This window comes from Balaenoptera borealis (assembly GCF_965194805.1).
Source record: "Balaenoptera borealis genome assembly, chromosome: 8".
Lineage (NCBI taxonomy): Eukaryota > Metazoa > Chordata > Mammalia > Artiodactyla > Balaenopteridae > Balaenoptera > Balaenoptera borealis.
The window spans coordinates 99048601-99068715 of record NC_138865.1 but is presented as its reverse complement, the minus strand read 5'-3'; the positions used below and the strand labels follow the sequence as shown (position 1 = coordinate 99068715).

The 20115-nt window shown below is 42.4% G+C and overlaps 1 pseudogene across 1 annotated transcript; it reads left to right on the top strand.

Annotated features, from left to right (window-relative positions):
- The first annotated feature begins 6235 nt into the window (after positions 1-6235).
- LOC309634198 (splicing factor 45 pseudogene) lies at positions 6236-7964 on the top strand (annotated as a pseudogene). The gene has a single exon. The product of its transcript is annotated as a splicing factor 45 pseudogene (transcript).
- Positions 7965-20115: the final 12151 nt, after the last annotated feature.

The window sequence follows — 20115 nt, the reverse complement described above, 5'->3', positions numbered from 1 at the left end:
AAATTCAAATAAATAAATAAATAAATAAAATCCAAAAATTCAGGAAAAAAAAAAAAAGATGGAGCATGTTCAAATTCTACCCTTCCAATTATGACTTCCAGAACTTGGGCATTTTATTTAATTTCTCTAGGCATCGATTTTCTTACCTGTAAAATGAGGGCAATATTACCTATTTCATGGGGTGGTTGTGAGGATTAAATGAAACCATTTACGTGAGACAGCTAGTACAATACTACACACTTAATAGGTATCAATAAATGACTGACACTATCATTATTACTTTGATTATTACTATTATTATTATTTTCACATCTTTCACATCTCTCATATCTAATAATTTTTTAGTGCTATTCTTATTTGACACTTCTAATAACAGATTGTGAGGGTTTCCAGTTTCTATGAGCATAATCGTGGCAAACTCTTCAAAAGACATGGCTTAAAGGAAAGTCTATTTTTAGTATACTGAGATATCTACTGTGCCTGTTCCATGAAATAAATAATAATTAGCAAAACAGCTGCCAAAAAGCATATCACAGGAATTCATTCACTACTTTGTTATAAATAGCAGTAGAAATGTTTGCCCATTGCGCCCCCTTGTGTATGTTCAGGAGAACTACCTTTACTCTAGAGAGTAGGTACCTTAGAGCATTGCAATTCAAAGTGTGGTCCTAACCTGGAAGAAACTGACAAATTCTGAGAATTGCACAACCTTCCAAGACTGAACCAGGAAGAAATAGAAAATATGAACAGACCAATCACAAGCACTGAAATTGAAACTGTGATTAAAAATCTTCCAACAAACAAAAGCCCAGGACCAGATGGCTTCACAGGCGAATTCTATCAAACATTTAGAGAAGACCTAACACCTATCCTTCTCAAACTCTTCCAAAACATAGCAGAGGGAGGAACACTCCCAAACTCATTCTATGAGGCCATCATCACCCTGATACCAAAACCAGACAAAGAGGTCACAAAAAAAGAAAACTACAGACCAATATCACTGATGAATATAGATGCAAAAATCCTCCACAAAATACCAGCAAACAGAATCCAACAGCACATTAAAAGGATCATACACCATGATCAAGTGGGGTTTATCCCAGGAATGCAAGGATTCTTCAATATATGCAAATCAATCTATGTGATACACCATGTTAACAAACTGAAGGAGAAAAACCATATGATCATCTCAAAAGATGCAGAGAAAGCTTTTGACAAAGTTCAACACCCATTTATGATAAAAACCCTCCAGAAAGTAGGCATAGAGGGAACTTACCTCAACATAATAAAGGCCATATATGACACACTCACAGCCAACATCATCCTCAATGGTGAAAAACTGAAACCATTTCCACTAAGATCAGGAACAAGACAAGGCTGCCCACTCTCACCACTATTATTCAACATAGTTTTGGAAGTTTTAGCCACAGCAATCAGAGAAGACAAAGAAATAAAAGGAATCCAAATCAGAAAAGAAGAAATAAAGCTGTCACTGTTTGCAGATGATACTATACACAGAGAAACCTAAAGATGCTACCAGAAAACTACTACAGCTAATCAATGAATTTGGTAAAGTAGCAGGATACAAAATTAATGCACAGAAATCTCTTGCATTCCTATACACTAATGATGAAAAATCTGAAAGTGAAATTAAGAAAACATTCCCATTTACCATTGCAACAAAAAGAATAAAATACCTAGGAATAAACCTACCTAAGGAGACAAAAGACCTGTATGCAGAAAATTATAAGACACTGATGAAAGAAATTAAAGATGATACAAATAGATGGAGAAATATACCATGTTTTTGGATTGGAAGAATCAACATTGTGAAAATGACTGTACTACCCAAAGCAATCTACAGATTCAATGCAATCCCTATCAAACTACCAATGGCATTTTTCACAGAAGTAGAACAAAAAATTTCACAATTTGTATGGAAACACTAAAGACCCGAATAGCCAAAGCAATCTTGAGAAAGAAAAACGGATCTGGAGGAATCAGTCTCCCGGACTTCAGACTATACTACAAAGCTACAGTAAGCAAGACAGTATGGTACTGGCACAAAAACAGAAATATAGATCAATGGAACAGGATAGAAAGCCCAGAGATAAACCCACGCACATATGGGCAACTTATCTTTGATAAATGAGGCAAGAATATACAATGGAGAAAAGACAACCTCTTCAATAAGTGGTGCTGGGAAAACTGGACTGCTACATGTAAAACAATGAAATTAGAACACTCCCTAACACCATACACAAAAATAAACGCAAAATGGATTAAAGACCTAAATGTAAGGCCAGACACCATCAAACTCTTAGAGGAAAACATAGGCAGAACACTCTATGACATAAATCACAGCAAGATCCTTTTTGACCCACCTCCTAGAGAAATGGAAATAAAAACAAAAATAAACAAATGGGACCTAATGAAACTTAAAAGCTTTTGGCACAGCAAAGGAAACCATAAACAAGACGAAAAGACAACCCTCAGAATGGGAGAAAATATTTGCAAATGAAGCAACTGACAAAGGATTAATCTCCAAAATTTACAAGCAGCTCATGTAGCTCAATATCAAAAAAACAAACAACCCAATCCAAAAATGGGCAGAAGACCTAAATAGACATTTCTCCAAAGAAGATATACAGATTGCCAACAAACACATGAAAGAATGCTCAACATCGTTAATCATTAGAGAAATGCAAATCAAAACTACAATGAGGTATCACCTCACACCGGTCAGAATGGCCATCATCAAAAAATCTACAAACAATAAATGCTGGAGAGGGTGTGGAGAAAAGGGAACCCTCTTGCTCCGTTGGTGGGAATGTAAATTGATACAGCCACTATGGAGAACAGTATGGAGGTTCCTTAAAAAACTAAAAATAGAACTACCATACGACCCAGCAATCCCACTACTGGGCATATACCTTGAGAAAACCATAATTCAGAAAGAGTCATGTACCACAATTTTCATTGCAGCACTATTTAAAATAGCCAGGTCATGGAAGCAACCTAAGTGTCCATCAACAGATGAATGGATAAAGAAGATGTGGCATATATATACAATGGAATATTACTCAGCCATAAAAAGAAACGAAATTGAGTTATTTGTAGTGAGGTGGATGGACCTAGAGTCTGTCATACAGAGTGAAGTAAGTCAGAAAGAGAAAAACAAATACAGTATGCTAACACATATATATGGAATCTAAAAAAAAAAAAAAAAAGGTCATGAAGAACCTAGGGGCAAGACAGGAATAAAGATGCAGACCTACTAGAGAATGGACTTGAGGACACAGGGAGGGGGAAGCGTAAGCTGGGACAAAGTGAGAGAGTGGTAGTGTATATATGGACATATATACACTACAAAATGTAAAATAGATAGCTAGTGGGAAGCAGTTGCATAGCACAGGGAGATCAGCTCAGTGCTTTGTGACCAGCTAGAACAGTGGGATAGGGAGGGTGGGAGGGAGGGAGACCCAAGAGGGAAGAGATACGGGGATATATGTATATGTATAACGGATTCACTTTGTTATAAAGCAGAAACTAACACACCACTGTAAAGCAATTACACTCCAATAAAACGTTTAAAAAAATAAAAAATAAAAATAAAAAAAATTAAAAACAAACAAAATAAACAAAGTGTAGTCCTCAGATCAGCAGCATAGGCATCATGTAAAAAGCTTGTCAGAAGTTTAGATCTCAGATTCCACTTCCAAATCAGAATCTGCATTTTAACAGTCTCCCTGGGTGATTTGTATGCACATTGAATTTGAGAAATACCAGCAGAGAACATATGGTAAACACTTATTTTCTTAATTCAGGAAACATTTACTGAATGTCTTATATTGAGTGTTAAGTACTGTACCAGGAACTGGAAATACTAAGATAAATATAATTCTTTCCATAAAGAAATTGGAGATTAAAATCCTGTAATAATTGTGCACCTTAAAAAGGAGAATTTTATGTAATGTGAATTATACCTCAGTTAAAACAAACAAACAGAAAGAGTATAGTAAGTCAAGAATTATAGAAAACTGCTCTAAAACCCAATAGAAAAATGCCAAGGAAGCAGCATAGCACACCAAAGTGTGGACTTTGGAACAAATGGACCATGTTCAAATTCTACCCTTCCAATGATCAATATAGTACAATCATGCACAGAGTCCAGTGGTTCACAGAGAAGAGAATGAACTCTGATTGGAAGAACTGAAGGAAAGTTCAAGGAGGACGTGGTATTTGAGATGGACCTTAATAACTATGAATTCACCAGGTGGAGAATGTTGGGGAGAGTATTCCTTTCTGAAGGAATGCCAGGAGCAAAGGCACACATGTTCAAAGGCATGTGGTGGATTAGAGGGATGTCAAGTCCTTTAGTACGTCTTTGGTGATCAGCACATTGGTAGAAAGGCAGTTACCTCAGGGGGGAATGGGTTATGGGAAATTCTCACTTTCTAAGGTATACATTTCTATACATTTAAAAAGTTAACAATAAAACAAGAACAAGAAATGTCTAAGATTAATTGTCTAAACTTTCACCAAAATAAACAAAAATAAGAACAGAAATCAATGAAATAGAATATGGTCAAAGAAACAAAAAAAATTACTTACACCAAAAGCTCATTCCCTGAAAAATATCAACAAATTTGACAAACCCTTAGCCAGACTGATCAAGTTAAAAAGAAAATAAAACACAATTACCAATAGCAGAAATGATAGCAGGAACATCACTACTAACTTTAAAGTCATTAAAGGGACAATAAGAGAAGACTGCGAAAAGATGTTTGCCAATAAACTCAGCAACTTATATGAAATAAACAAGTGTCTTGAAAGATAGAAATTAATAAAACTGACTCAAGAAGAAATAGGAAATCTGAGTATCTCAATATCTGTTAAAGAAAACTGATTTGTGGGATTCCCTGGCAATCCAATGGTTAAGATACCTCGCTTCCACTGCCGGGGGCATGGGTTCGACCCCTTGTTGGGGAACTAAGATCCCGCATGCTGCGTGGCGTGGCCAAAAAATAATCAATTTGTAATTTAAAACCTTCTAACAAAGAAACTTCCAGACCCAGATATCTTTACTGATAAATTCTATCAAGCATTTAAGGAAGAAATAATACCAATTCTACCAGAGAACAGAGGAAGAGAGAACACTTCCCAAGTCATTTTATGAGACCAACATTATCTTGATACCTAAACCAGGCAAACACATTGCAAAGAAATGAAAAACTGAGACCAACATCCTTCATAATATGATTGCAAAAATCTGTAACAAAATTTTAAGAAATCAAGTCAGGCAATGTATAGAAAAGGTTAATCATCATGGATCAAGTGTTTGAATATTTAACGTTTGAATTTCAATTATTGTATTTCACCATATTAACAGATCAAAGAAGAAAACCCACATGATTTGCTCAATAGATGCAAAAAAAAGTATCTGACAAAACCTAACACAAATTTCTTATAAAGTTAAGCACATATGTACCACAGACTCAGCAATTCCACTCCTGGCTGCTACCCAAGAGAAATTAAAACACATGTCTACACAAAGATTAGTATGTAAATGTTATAGCAATTTTATTCATAGTAGTCAAAGACTAGAAACCATCCACCTGCCCATTAACAGGGGAATGGATAAACAAATTGAAGTATATCCATACAACTGAAACTACTCGGCAATAATAAAAATGACCTTTAACAACATGGATGGACTTGGAGGAAATTATGCTAAGGGAAATGTCAGACAGAGAAAGACAAATACTGTATGATACCACTTACATGTGGAATCTAAGAAAATATAACAAACTAGTGAACATAACAAAAATGAGACTCACAGATATAGAGAACAAACTAGTGGCTACCAGTGGGGAGAGGGAAGAGGGGAGGGGCAACATATGGGTAGGGGATTAAGAGGTACCAAACTACTGTGTATAAAAGAAATAAGCTACATGGACATATTGTACAACACAGGGAATATAGCCAATATTTTATAATAACTGTAAGTGGCGTATAACATTTAAAAATTATGAAACATTATGTTATACACCTGTAACTTACATAACATTGTACATCAACTATACCTCAATTAAAAAAAAGACATGACGGCGCCGCCGGGCGCCCCACGGACTCTGCGTAGGGGTTGGCGCCGGAGAGGTCCAGACGTCTGGGGCTGACACCCAGCGTCCAGCCCGTCGAGTCCGCGGCGCCTCGGCCCCGGTGCGCCGCCGCGGCCGGCATTAAACTGAGATGTCCCTGTACGACGACCTGGGAGTGGAGACCAGTGCCTCAAAAACAGCAGCCTGGTCCCAAAACTTCAAACTTCTGTAGTCTCAGCTCCAGGTGAAGAAGGCAGCTGTCACTCAGGCGAACAGCCAGAGGACAAAACAAAGTACAGTCCTTGCCCCAGTAAGCGACCTGAAGCGAGGTGGCTCTTCAGACCAGAGGCAGATTGTGGACACTCCGCCGCACGTGGCAGCGGGCCTCAAGGATCCGGTTCCCAGGGGGTTTCCTGCAGGAGAAGTTTTGATTCCCCTAGCTGATGAATATGATCCCAGGTTTCCTAACGATTATGAGAAAGTAGTGAGGTGCCAAAGAGAGGAGCGACAGAGACAGCGGGAGCTGTAAAGACAGAAATAGAAGAGAGAGAAAAGAGGCGTAAAGACAGACGTGAAGCTAGGGGGTTTTCCAGGCGACCAGATTCAGATTCTGATGAAGATGAAGATTACGAGCCAGAGAGGAGGAAGAGAAGTATGGGCGGAGCTGCCATTGCACCACCCACTTCTCTTGTAGAGAAACACAAAGAGTTACCCCGAGACTTTCCTTATGCAGAGGATTCAAGACCTCGCTCACCGTCTTCCAAAGCTGCTATCCCTCCCCCAGTGTACGAGGAACAAGACAGACCCAGATCCCCAACCGGCCCCGGCAACTCCTTCCTCCCCAACATGGGTGGCACAGTAGCACATAAAATCATGCAGAAGTACGGCTTCCGGGAAGGCCAGGGTCTTGGGAAGCCAGAGCAGGGCTTGAGCACAGCGCTGTCAGTGGAGAAGACCAGCAAGCGGGGAGGCAAGATCATCCTGGGCGACGCCACTGAGAAAGATGCAACCAAGAAGTCGAATTCAAATCCATTAACTGAAATACGTTGTGTCCTACTAAAGTGGTCCTACTAAGGAACATGGTTGGTGCAGGAGAGGTAGATGAAGACTTGCAAGTTGAAACCAAGGAAGAGTGTGAAAAATATGGCAAAGTTGGAAAATGTGTGATATTTGAAATTCCTGGTGCCCCTGATGATGAAGCAGTACGAATATTTTTAGAATTTGAGAGGGTTGAATCAGCAATTAAAGCTGTTGTTGATCTGAATGGGAGGTATTTTGGTGGACGGGTGGTCAAAGCATGTTTCTACAATTTGGATAAATTCAGGGTCTTGGGTTTGGCAGAACAAGTGTGATTGTAAGAACTAGAGCCCGAGTCATCTCCAGCGATCCTTCAACGAGCCGCAGACTGAGCAGAGGAGAGCAAGGCGACAGGCAGCCTGCGTGGCTGTGGGTACAGAGACTCTGGAAGGACTTCTAAGATATATGTCAACTGATCCCTTTTTTATTTTGTGGTTTTTTAATATAGTATAAAAATCCTTTAAAAAAAAAAACAAAACAGATAACTAATAAGAACCTGCTGTATAAAAAAATAAAATTCAAAAATTCAAAAACATAAGTAAATAAATAACAATCTGTGTGCCTCTTTGGTTGTTTCTCTTTTTTATTACCACTTCTGAGGTGATTACATGTTTTACTAGGATTTCATGATAATCCTCAAGTGCTTCAGTAATATGACATTTCTTGCACTAAAAAATCTAGAAAGTTTTGGGATATGGGGTTGTGTTACCCTTTGCTTTTCTTTTTTTTTTTTTTTGATTCATTTTGATAAAACCTGCAAGTTACTAAAAAAAGAAGAAAAAGAAATGACCTATGATACATGCAATCGCATGGATGAATCTCAACATTTTTGTGCTGAGTGAAAGAAGCCAGGCATAGAAGACTACATACTGGAAGATTTCATTTATATGAAACTATAAAAAAGACAAATCTATCAAGACGGAAAGCAGATCAGTGGATGTCTAGGACCAGGGATGGAAAATTGAGAAAGGGAACAGGGAACATTTTAGGATGATGTAAATGTTCTCTATATTGATCATGATACCGATTATACAGGTGTATAAATATGTCAAAAGTCACCAAATGCACACGTAAAATAGACGCATTTTAATCTGTAAATTATACATTAATAAAATTGATATTTTTTCACGAGTGCACATCCATGGGGGTTTTTATTGCAAAAAAGAAACTGTCTTGGAGGGTCTTACAGTTGCTGGATATGAGTTTGAGCTGGACCATGGAATGTTCTGGCATCATGGGTGAGGTCAGAGAATCCTGTCTGCTGGAGCTCTGGTGACAGTTGGAATCCTAACAGTCATACTGGTGCAGTGGGTGCAGACAGAGCTGCTGATGTTGCCAGTTCAGTGAAAGGGTGAAGGTCTCAAAGCATCAGGAGGCTTTGATTTACACTTTTGTACTTGGGTCATTCACAATGGTTCCCAGAGAAGCAAGATCTGCCTGGTGACATGGACAAGGGGATGAAGTCTCCAGCCACTTTTCCAGGAACCCCCCCAGTGCTGATGCTGGGCCTGTGGTGAAGAGGCATAAAAGGAGAAGCATCCAGTGGTAAGGAAAACATAGTTTTGAGAGCTGAGAGTCCAGTCTGGTGGCCCAAAGCTAGCTAGACAAGCCCGCCTGTTTCCTAGGGAGGAAGAAAGAGTGAGAGCCCAGGGTTCATGGCTAGGAGAAAGGGCAGAGTGGCACAAGAAAGGAGAGCATCTTTAATGTCCTTCCCAGGGGACCCAAATGGCCTGAGGAAGACAGACTCTACGTGTCTCAATCTCTACCTTCTCAGAACTTTCCTCCCAAAGTTGTCTGTGCCCCCTGCCAGCCCCTGGGACACACCTCTTGCCTGGATCACTCTATTCAGACAGAACTGTTGTTTCACCAAACTGGATTCTTTCCTATACTTTCCCTTTTTCAATTACTGATGGCCACCTGTGGTCACTGGGCTTAGAAGGATGGCCTTAGAACCAGTTTCACTCCCCCATTTTACTGAGAAGGAAAATGGAGCCCTGGGAGGCAACATCCAAGTTATGAATTGGAAAACTTTAGATCTAGTCAGAACCAAGTTCAAATTTCACTCTCCCATTTGCTAGCTCTATCGAAGTGGACAAATCTCGTAAGGTCTTTGAGCCTCCTTTGCCTTAACTGTAAAAGAGGTACAATGACCCCTTCATCGTGGGGTTGTCCCAAGGATTACACAAGACAATGCGCAGACCGTACCTGCAGGATCTCTACCACGTAGCCGGCCACGAAAAATGGCCTTAGGGGTCAGGGGGAGGGTTGTATCTTGCCAGGAAGATGTCTGCCCTGGACATCTCACTGCCTTCTCTGGCCTTTGTTTCTGAAAAAATGCACTTCAGTGTTCATTCTGGTCTCTTAGGGCCCATTAGTGTCTTTTTTCTTTTCTTTCCTTCTTTGATCTAAGTAGAGGAATCTGAGTACTCGATGGCAGTTTTCTGACCCAACTAATACCCTTTTCCACCTGTGTAACTGATGGTGGTGGCAGAAATAACCACAAGAGCCCCAGTAATAATACCTTTCCCACCCACACAGGCAGGCTTTGCCCTCTTTAGAAGCAGCAAAGGGCAGGGCGTGCAACAGGGCAGCAGACGGCCACACTCACCGGCGACCTAAGCCCCCTCACAGAAGCCCCTGGAGCGATGACTACCACTATCCCCCAATCCAGAGTGTTCTTCCCGCCCTGGCACGGCAAGCAGGACAGACTAGGGGCTGGGGTTTATTTTCACAGGTCTCACCATGCCTGGAAGATAGATTACAGGCAGGTACATGCGCAAGAAGTTTTCAAACTCCAGATCCAAGATGTCCCTGATCCAGAGCTCACACTCGGCCCATGTGGTATCAGCAATTGGCCCCGGCAACCCCTTCCAGCACCACCCCACTCCTTCCTCTAGGGGGAGCTGATGAGCCACAGGTGCTCAACCCCAATTACTATTTATTTCATCGGTGTAAGCTTAGCTCATCACAATGTCATTAGCATCAAGAGGCAACTCAAAACTCGGGCAACCAGAAGTGATGCTCAGGTCATCTGTCCTAAAGCAAGACCCCCAGGTCACATTCCACCAGTGTCCTTGGCTCACTTCACTTCTGCAGTAGCAAGAAAGCCAAAACTTCACAGACTTCTACCCAAGTACCCTTCATGTACTTACTACTAAAACCTAAAAAATGTCTGTCTTCTGATACTACAGATTTATCTTATGATAGGACTCTTCACATAATATCAATCATGGCTAACACTTATTGAACACTTACATTGTCCCAGGAACTGCGCTAAGTGTTTGAAATGCATGATTTCACTTAATCCCCACAACATTCTATAAGGTAGTTACCATTATTATCCCCGTTTCACAGATAAGGAAACTGAGGCTCTTAGACTTTGAGTCTAATAGCAGAAAGATTTGAACCCAAGTCTGTTGTTCTAATTATTATTCCTACCACTACCTTGCAACATTAATTATAAATCAGAGGGGATCATTTCCTCGTAGCCCTTATGCTGTGGGTACAACATTTTGACAATTGAGACACATACTCTGCTATTAATACACAGACAGTCAAATGTCCTTCTCTGAGTTGACAATGTGGTCCTAACCTTCAGGTCCAAGAGCGTCTCAAGAAACAGCTTAACCTGGTAGTAAGTTACTACCAGAGAGCAGAGGAAACTAGTCATTCAGTTGAAGCACATTGCCATTTTTGATCCATCTTTGGCATCCTGATGCATGACAGTAATGATCCTGTTTGCCAGGTACTGCAACTGGCTGGGCTTTGATCCTGATGGCATCACCTGGGCTTAATGCCCTGTAGAGTCCTGCTGAGGATCTAGAGAGGCAGAGGGGGGCTTTCGGAGCCTCCTGCCTCAACTCTCTGACTCTGCTCTGATTCCCCGTCCCCCCCATAAATCTTGGGGGCTTCTCTGGGGTGTTTGTATGAGCATGTGGGAGAAGAGTCTTAAGCTCTTTCCTGAGAAGAGGCTGCACCCATTCCACAGGGTCCCAGAGCCCTTCCAGGAGGCCAGATTTGGTGGGAGCAGGGAGTGGGTAGTGGAGAAGCAGGATTTTATGACAGCAAGACAAATGAGGTACTCCCTTATTCAGAACCAAATGTCCTACTGATTGGTGTAGGGTCAAAATGTTAAGCGCTGAGAAAGTCCAAGGAAGGAGAGGGGATGGGAGCGAGGGCAGTAGAAAAGATTTCAGGAGCAGAGAGCCTTAAGCCAACGGGCAGGATTTGGATAAGAAGGACATTCCTGGCAGAGAACAGATGAAAGATTATACTGAATGAGGACCAAAGGGGAGAGGCTAGAGGCATGAGATGTAGCTGAGGACCCTGTGGGAACCTGAGCAGCAGAGCAGAGTGGGCCTAGAGTGGGATTGAGAGGAGGTAGTAAGGAATAGGGCTGCACTGTGAGGGAAATGGCTTCCCGGGAAGACCAAACTCACAAGGTGTGCTGGACAGAGAGGTGATGGAGAGGCTTGGAAGCAGGAGTCCAGTTAGGAGGTCCAAACCTGTCACCCAGTTCCAACATGTGGGTTTTTTCCCTACACCAAGCAACTGTCTGGCACCAGCTAGGTGTTCTACAATTCAACTCAACGCTGACACTATCAACCCGGAGATGGCATCAGATCCCACAGGTTAAGGGCTCAGTCCTATAAGACTAACCCCCCACACTTCCCCACTTGAGACACCAATCACAAGCCCAGGTTGTCACCTGTGCTTCTGACTGACCAGCTATAGATGGGAGCTTCCCACAACCCCTCCTTGGGTTTGATTAATTTGCTAGAGTAGCTCACATAACTCAGAGAAACATTTTACTTACTAGACAACTGGTTTATTATAAAAGGATATAACTCAGGAACAGCCAGATGGTAGAGACACATAGTACAAGGTGGGGGGAAAGGGCTCGGAGCTTCATGCTCTCCCCAAGTGCACCACTCTCCCCAAATCACCATCCCAGAAGCTTTCTGAACCCCATCCTTAGGGGTTTTATGGAGGCTTCATTACATAGGCTGGTTGATTACATCATCGGCCACTGGCGGGGGGTGCTTCTAAGGGTGGGGACTGGTTGCCAACCACCTGATTAAACGACACGGGTTCAAGCCCTGGTCCGGGAAGATCCCACATGCCATGGAGCAACTAAGCCCGTGCGCCACAACTACTGAGCCTGCGCTCTAGAGCCCGTGAGCCACAACTACTGAGCCCACGTGCCACAACTACTGAGCCCGTGTGCCACAACTACTGAAGCCCATGCGCCTAGAGCCCATGTTCCACAACAAGAGAAGCAACCGCAATGAGAAGCCCGCACATGGCAACAAAGAGTAGCCCCCGCTCGCCACATCTAGAGAAAGCCTGCACACAGCAACGAAGACCCAAAGCAGCCAAAAATAAATAAATTAATTAATTAATTTAAAACAAAATTTTTTTAAACTAATAAAAAAAAAAAGTTCCCAGCAAAAGACGGGAAAATGGGACTTGACCTTGCCATCTTCCCAGGCTTTTGGCTTCTCTGTACCTACCCGCCTCCTAGACTAGTACCATTACCAATGCCTTAGGGTAGCTTTAGACCAAAGGCAAGTTGTCTGGATTGACTTCTCCTTCCGGTCCTGAGGACAACACTACAAGCTTGGGAAAAAGTGACCTTTCCCCAGCCTCTGGTATCACCTCTCCTTTCTCTCAAGCAAGACTCTCTGGACATGGATTCCAACACCACTCCACTCCTGCTGCCCCCTGGGGTCTCATTAGAATCTGTCAAAGTCTTGAGCAGCTCAGGACTTGGCCCTGGAGACAACTCTCAGACACAAAGCCCAGCCAGACGGGAGCATCCTAAGTTTGTCACCTCCCAGGAAAGCCTCTTGAAACACTCTTCACCAGCCAGCAACCCTCAAGCATCAGAGATAGAAGTTCATTAACTGAACTCTTTCCAAGCGCATTTCTCAGAAAGCATCCCCTCCCTTTCTGCCTCCTACATTACCTGAAAATTCCTGGCAGCTCCACCTCGACTGACAGGTGTGGATTCTCAGGACTGTGACAATTATTTGAACGTGTTTGTTTAGTGTTTCCATATTTGAATAGGCAACACCCCCATTAAGGCTGAGAGGTTGGTACCATCAGCCTCAGCTTAGATAAAAGGAGAGGGAAGCAGCTTAGATAAAAGGAAGAGGTTAAGTTGCTTCTCCAAGTTCACAGGGCTAGGAAGTGAGGGAAACAAGATTCTCTGTCTCATTCTAGAGCCCAAACTCCTGACCCCCACGCTCTAGTGCTGGGCTGTCCAATAGAATAGCCACTAGCCACTACTCTAGCTACTTATGTTCAAGTTTTAATTAATGAGAATCAAGTAAAATTAAAAATCCACTTCCTCAGTTCTAATAGTCACACTCCAGGGGCCCACTAGCCACGTGTGCCTAGTGGTTGTCACATCTGAGAGTGCAAATATGGACTGTTTCCACCCTCATGGCGAGTTCTGCTGGACAGCCTGTCGTCTGATGCTTCTCATTTATACATCTGGGCAAGAAGCAAAGTTACTGCCCGGCCCACCACCCTCACGGCTACCCCATCCCTTCATGAAAATAGCCCCAAATGCCTCTTCAGAGCAGCATGACCCTGACTTGTCTTTCTTTTCTTGCTGCCAGCTCTGTCCAGTCTCCAGGAGGGTGGCAGGAAACCTCGCCAACAAGACACATGGAAAGAATGAGATTTGAGGGCTGAGACTGTGCAACCAGGCCTCCCCACACGTGTACCGGCGGTCCAATAGGAAAATGGCAGTGAGTGAGTCCCCAGCCACAGCCCAGGCAAGGGGCAGATGCCCTCAGCCTCACCGTGGATGTCGCTGACATTTCTCAGGAGTCAGCGTGCCCTCCTGGCCCCCAAGCTGCGTTACGGCCAATTGTCCCTAGAAACTCGGTCTTTACTAGCTTCTGGAAGTTTTAAGGGCGAGGAATATCCATTTTTCATAAAGCCCTGGATTCCTCTTGACTTCTGTACACTCAGAGCTTACATCTGGAAAAGAAACCTCATCCTCTGATCAGCTACCTTGTGGTTTCTTTTTAGAAAGAAACTTTACTGAAGGAATGTGCCCAGCAGGTTGCCTGTTGGCCCCGAGTGGCATTTCGGCTGTGCCTCCTCTACCTTTAGAACCACACTCCCCAAGGATACCCGGGAGCGTCCATCTCCCGCTCTCAGCATCCAGCATGGAGACTGCGCCCCGCTTCCATGGTCTCTGCCTCAGCGGTTTCAGCCCCATTTCGCATCCTGTTCATTTCTGGTCCAAACACAGCCTGCTGGCACCATATTCCTTTCCTGCTGGCACCATATTCCTTTCCTGCTGGCTGTGGGTCCTGCTCAGCTTGCTCTTCTGGGCACCTACCCCCTGGCTCCAGGGGAGTGAGGAGAGGGGGCAGGCTCTGCTTTCTGACTGCCTGCCCGGTGACCCGTGATTACGTAGAAGTCAGGATGCCGAAGTTCTTCCTAACCCAGGATGGAGTGTGCATCCCAAGCCCCAAGCTGCAGTGACCAGCCACTGGGACATCCCCACCATGATCTTCTCCCTTTTTGGGAGTAGCGTCTCTAGCAGAGAAACTGACTGTGTCTTTTTTTCCAGGTTTCCTCCTCCGTATCAGACTCAGGGTCAGACAGGAGGTTTTCAATGGACACATCCTCCCTACAGTAAGCCCCTCAGGAAGGACCCTCTCTCCATGTGACTCTAGCCCCTTTCTCACCAACTAAGAGGTTGGCCCTCGCTTTAGCATTTGGACCTGCAAGTAGTAGGCATTAAGGACCCTCTTCCTGTTAGATAGCACACAGAAAGCAGACAAAGCATGTAGGAAGAATAGCAGGATGAGGACAAATATCGTGCTGAAAGGTTGACTGGAAGAAAAAGTATTTGCAAAACGTTTGCTGAAGAGCCACTGTCAGCCTATATTCATAGCTATTCTATTACCATAAAAACAGCCCATACAAACTGATAAGAAAAATTTCAAGGAAAACTTTGGAAAAAGGGCAGAATTTATGAAAAGGCAATTCTCACACACATACACAGATGCACACGCAAGGTAACTGAAATGTCTAAAATGGAATATGTTCAATTTCACTGATAGAAGGGAAAATAGAAGACTGTGAGAAGACAGTTTTCACCCATTAGATTGGCAAAGATTAAAAAGAATGAACATTCCCAGTGCTGGCAGGATGCTGTGTCAAAAACTGTGAAGGGTCTGGCATGTTTTCCCACTTGCACAGTTTTTGTTATATATATATATATATATATATATATATATATATATATATATATGCTGCAGAAGCATGAGCACGTGGGTCAGAGAAAAGAGTTCTTTATTGATGCAACCAGATCAATAGAGTAAAGTGCAGTGACAGTCCCTCACTCCTAGACCCACAGGTAATGCTGTGAGGGCTGATAAAAATTCTCTTGTGAGTGGCAGGTTTCATTCCATAGACAAGGGATGGAAAAAAATATTTCCTCCATTTGTATACAGGAGAGAGACAGCCATCTCCCTCCTCTCTGGGAAGGAGAGAGAAAAACCTTTGCCCTTTGGAGAAGAGATAGGAAGGATCCTGGATGCTCACTCTGACCTTTTGGAATGTAAAAATCTCTCTCCAAGGGCCAGCTAAGCCCGGTAGGTGTCTCAGGCTTTTACCAAGAGATGGCTCCAAGGTTGGGGCTTCATCCCTTTTGAAACGTAAACACTAGGGAAATAGTGGTCCACTATTCCTGACACTTTGGAAGCTTAACCTAGGGATCTAGTCCAGATTACAGTCATTTCTCCCATTTGGGGAGATAAGAGAAATTTTGTTATCCTTTTGGATTAGAGGAATCAGCAAATGGCTACAGATCTAATTCTCATAGTGTATGAAAAGCAAAACGTGCCTAGGAGAAGTGAAGGCAAACATTCTCTGTCTTTATACCAAATACATTTCTCTGTCTCAGGAGGCTAGAGCATTTTACAGGAGCACTGAGAAATCCAGAGAAGGTTTATTTCCCCACACAAGGTTGCAGAGAGAAAAGGGCATTCTTGGCCTTTGCTGACAGAAATGTGTATTGCTATAGCTCTTTAGGGAAGTAATCTAGCAAATCTATTCTGACTGCACACCTTAATACTCCAGAAATCCCACTTTATAAAATATAACAAACAGAAATGAAACACAAAGTCAAAGGAATATACATATAAGAATGCAAATTGCAGGACTGATAGAAATGGCAACAAATGGAAAACAATTGAAATACCTGTCCATAAGAAATGTATAAATTGCTGAAACAGTTATACCATGAAGTATGTTGTGGGCTTTTTTAATGTTTATTCTATATCTTCATAGATATAGAAGTATATCTATGTATGTAAGTATATACTTGCATACATAGGTGAGAAAGGCAGAATGGAAGAGATATATAATATATCCATTTGTAAAATGATGAAAAAACTTACATGTACATGTCATACAGGTACATGATTATATGGGAGAAAGATGTGGGAGGATACACTTCTCATATTAATTGCCTTTGGGAGAGTGGAGATAGGAAAAGAAAGAGGAAGGTAAAGTTTAAATTCAGCAAAAAAGAAAAATATGCCTAGCTCAGTATCAGTGGAAGATTTAGGATATAAAATTATCTCTGTGATATTATTCTAGGTATATACTAATTGAATCTACTCCTGGATAAGGACTAGAATAGTATGTCAACAAATGAAAATATTTTATTTGGGGACTCATATTTTATTTATTCACTCAACAAATATACTGAATGTCTACTCTGTACTAGGCCCTGTTCTCATCCCTGGAAAGATGGTACTAGACAGAATCCTTGAACTCATGGAGTTTACTCTCTAGTGGGGGAGATAGACAATGACTTTGGTCAAGAACAAATGTGTCAGAAAATGTCAGGTGGTAATAAGTGCTATGATGAAAAATTAAAACAGGAGAAGGACCAGGGTGATGGGGTTGCCATTTTAAATGGTGATCAGAAACAGCGTCTCTCTGATCTAAGCAAGGACCTAAAGAAAGTAGGGAAGCAATCACACGCTTTCTCCTTCCCAGGTCAAGCATCATCAGGCTCTCAGCCCTGCCTTTCATGGTTTATTTCTGGACCCTCTCTCAAAGGGCTCCAGTTAGTGGATCCCAAAACCAAACACACCCTTCTTCTAGTGTGGTTTAACTAACACAGGGAAGAGGCAGTGAGTACGCACCTAGCTTTCCCCTGGAAACATACACCATGTTGTATGTAGAATAAAATTGTTCTGGAGGCAGTAAGATGTCAGAGTGAAAAGTATGTAATTTGGAGGCACGTGTTCTAGATTCAACACCTGGCTCTCCTACTTACTAGCTGCATGACCTTGAGCAAGTTATTTATCCTCTCTGGGACCTTCTCAATAAAACGAAGGATAATAATCCTATCTACTCCTGTAGAAACCATTAATTTTAAAAACTTAAACGACGCCTGGTACATAATAAGAGCTAAAAAGAAATAGCTCTGTTATTACTATTGCTACTTACTATTGCTACTGCTAATATTTTAAGGGTTGGCCCACTTGCAGTATGGACTCACATTGAACTTGTAGAGTTTTGAGGGCCTGGTTGCAACTTACAAATGGTCACTCCTCTTTTCTTAGAACTTACCTCCTATTGGTAAGGGAGGCAGGGAGAAAGAGAAGACAGGGGTGGGGCGCTACTGCTTTGAACCATGCCGCCCGAGGAGGCCTCTCTGAGGCAATATTTGAGCTGAACAAAGTAGGCAGCTCAAATAATATTTTCATTATTAAGGAAATGAGCATGTATGAAGGAACATGTACCCAACTTAAAGATGCTTCTGGACTCTTAACAACTCAACCAAATCAAAGCAACATGAAAAAATTTTTATACCTGGAATATTTGTCATATAACGAATAAAAAAGTATTTAATTTGTGTTAATGTTCTCTTTTAATCCTTTATCAAAAATATCAGGTAGAAATCATTTTTGTATGTTGTTGAAATATGTAGTCTCATCACAACACATTGGTTCATGATTCACAAACCTTGTATTTGTTTAATACGTCAGGTTTTTTAAACAGAACATCTCTGAAATTTTGGCATAACTGTATCACAGAAAAACTGATTCCCTGTTTATTATTTGAGTCACTCATTATCATTTTAAAACAAGTAAAGTTATGAAAAAATATTTTTTAGATTTTTTAGAGGAATAACATGATTTGGAGAATCCCAAGAAACTCCCCCTCCCAATTTTTCCGTGAAATCCCTAAGCTAAATCTCTTCCAGGAGTTTGGAAACATTACTTTCTAACGGGAGGAGACTGACAATAACATATGGAAAAAAATGAATACATAAAATGTTAGGTGGTGTTAATTGCTACAAAGAAAAATAAAGCAGGATAAGGGTCTAGAGGGAAAATGGGGGCTGCTGTTTTAAATAGGGTGGTCGGTGATGAGGAAAACACATACAGATAAAGACGAGAAAGCAAAGGAAATCTGAGGAAGGCTTCTAGCAATCACAAAGGAGGGAATGGTGGGACCCATGGAGGAAGTCCTTGTGAGCTTCAACTCGAAAGCTCAGTGTTTGGGAGTTTTCACGCAAGGAGGGGAGGAAAGTGCTTTCCAGGCACCAGGAACTGCACGTGTGGAGGGAGGGGAACTGAACGGGCCTGAGCGTGTTTAGTAATGACAGGGAGCTGGGTGTGGTCCAAGTGCAGGAGAGTGGCAGGTTGCTGCTATACAAAGGAGGTAGAACTGGGCAGGTGCAGAATGCCTTGCATATCACGCTTGGGAGTTTAGTTACAGGAAACCAAGATCACCTCCTGGATCTGGTCTAGTTAATTTCACGGAAGATGCTCTGGCAACGTGACTGATGGACTGAAGGCTTCCTCTCCGAAGTCCCTACCAGGACTGTAGCCCAGACCACAGCAGGACACGTTCTAATTTTCCTGCCTTTGCCTTCACACTTTAGAATCAGCTTTTCCTTCCTGGCAGCGTTGACAGAGATCCTGGTTGCCCATTCCAGCATCCATTTCCTGTCTCTTACATAGTGACAGAGCCCTTGGCTTTAACAGAGTACAAAGCTGCTTGGAATAAAAACCTTATTTCCCAGCCTCGCTCATAGCTAGAGCTAAGTTCCAACCATGAGATGTAAATGGAAGTGTTAGGAGAGCTTTCTGGAAATCTTGAGACCGCTGGAACATACCTTCACCCTCTTCCTTCCTCTATCTCCTCCTGCTTTCTGTTAGAATGGTGGCGTGATGGTGGGAACTTGGGATCAACAAGATGGTGGAGAAACAAGAGCAAATCTGGGTCCCCAGGGACTGTGGAGCTGCCATTCCAGCCTTGACCTCTTACCTCTGCACTTGGTTTAAATGACAGTCTTTCATATTTAAGTCACTGTCATTTTGAATTTTCTGTCCCTTGAAGCCAAAGTCAAAGGCAGGAAAAGGACATGCAGTTTTTTGGGTTTTGTTTTTATTCTGTAAATACCTTCAGCTTCCCGTGTTGCTGCCTTTGGGGAGGAGCAGCTCATTCCAGTGAACTGAAAGTTTAGAGGAGGACAGAGCCGTCCCTCCAAGCAGGGGTGCCAGGCGCACCTGGCGAGGTGTCCCAGCCATAGCCTCCCACATGCTCCCTCATTCTCAGTGCAATTGGTTGTGTCTCTTTTGCTATATTTTACCAATTGCAAAACAGTTGCCTTATTAGCCTTTGGGAGAAATGTTTAGGCAGGATTGGCTTGAGAATCATGGTTATCTTTTTATGCATTCATTATTTCTGGAGTACGCACTATACGCCTGGCACTGGGATGGTCATGTTCAGAACAAGGAACCCAAGGAGTCTGCTGTGTCCTGTGCAGATCAGATAACTCGAGGTACAGTGCGTTCTTCAGGATTCCACTGGGGGAAGAGGGTCACATTGTGAGTGGGATACTGACAAACTTGAGCATATCCAGTGGGGATCTAGGATG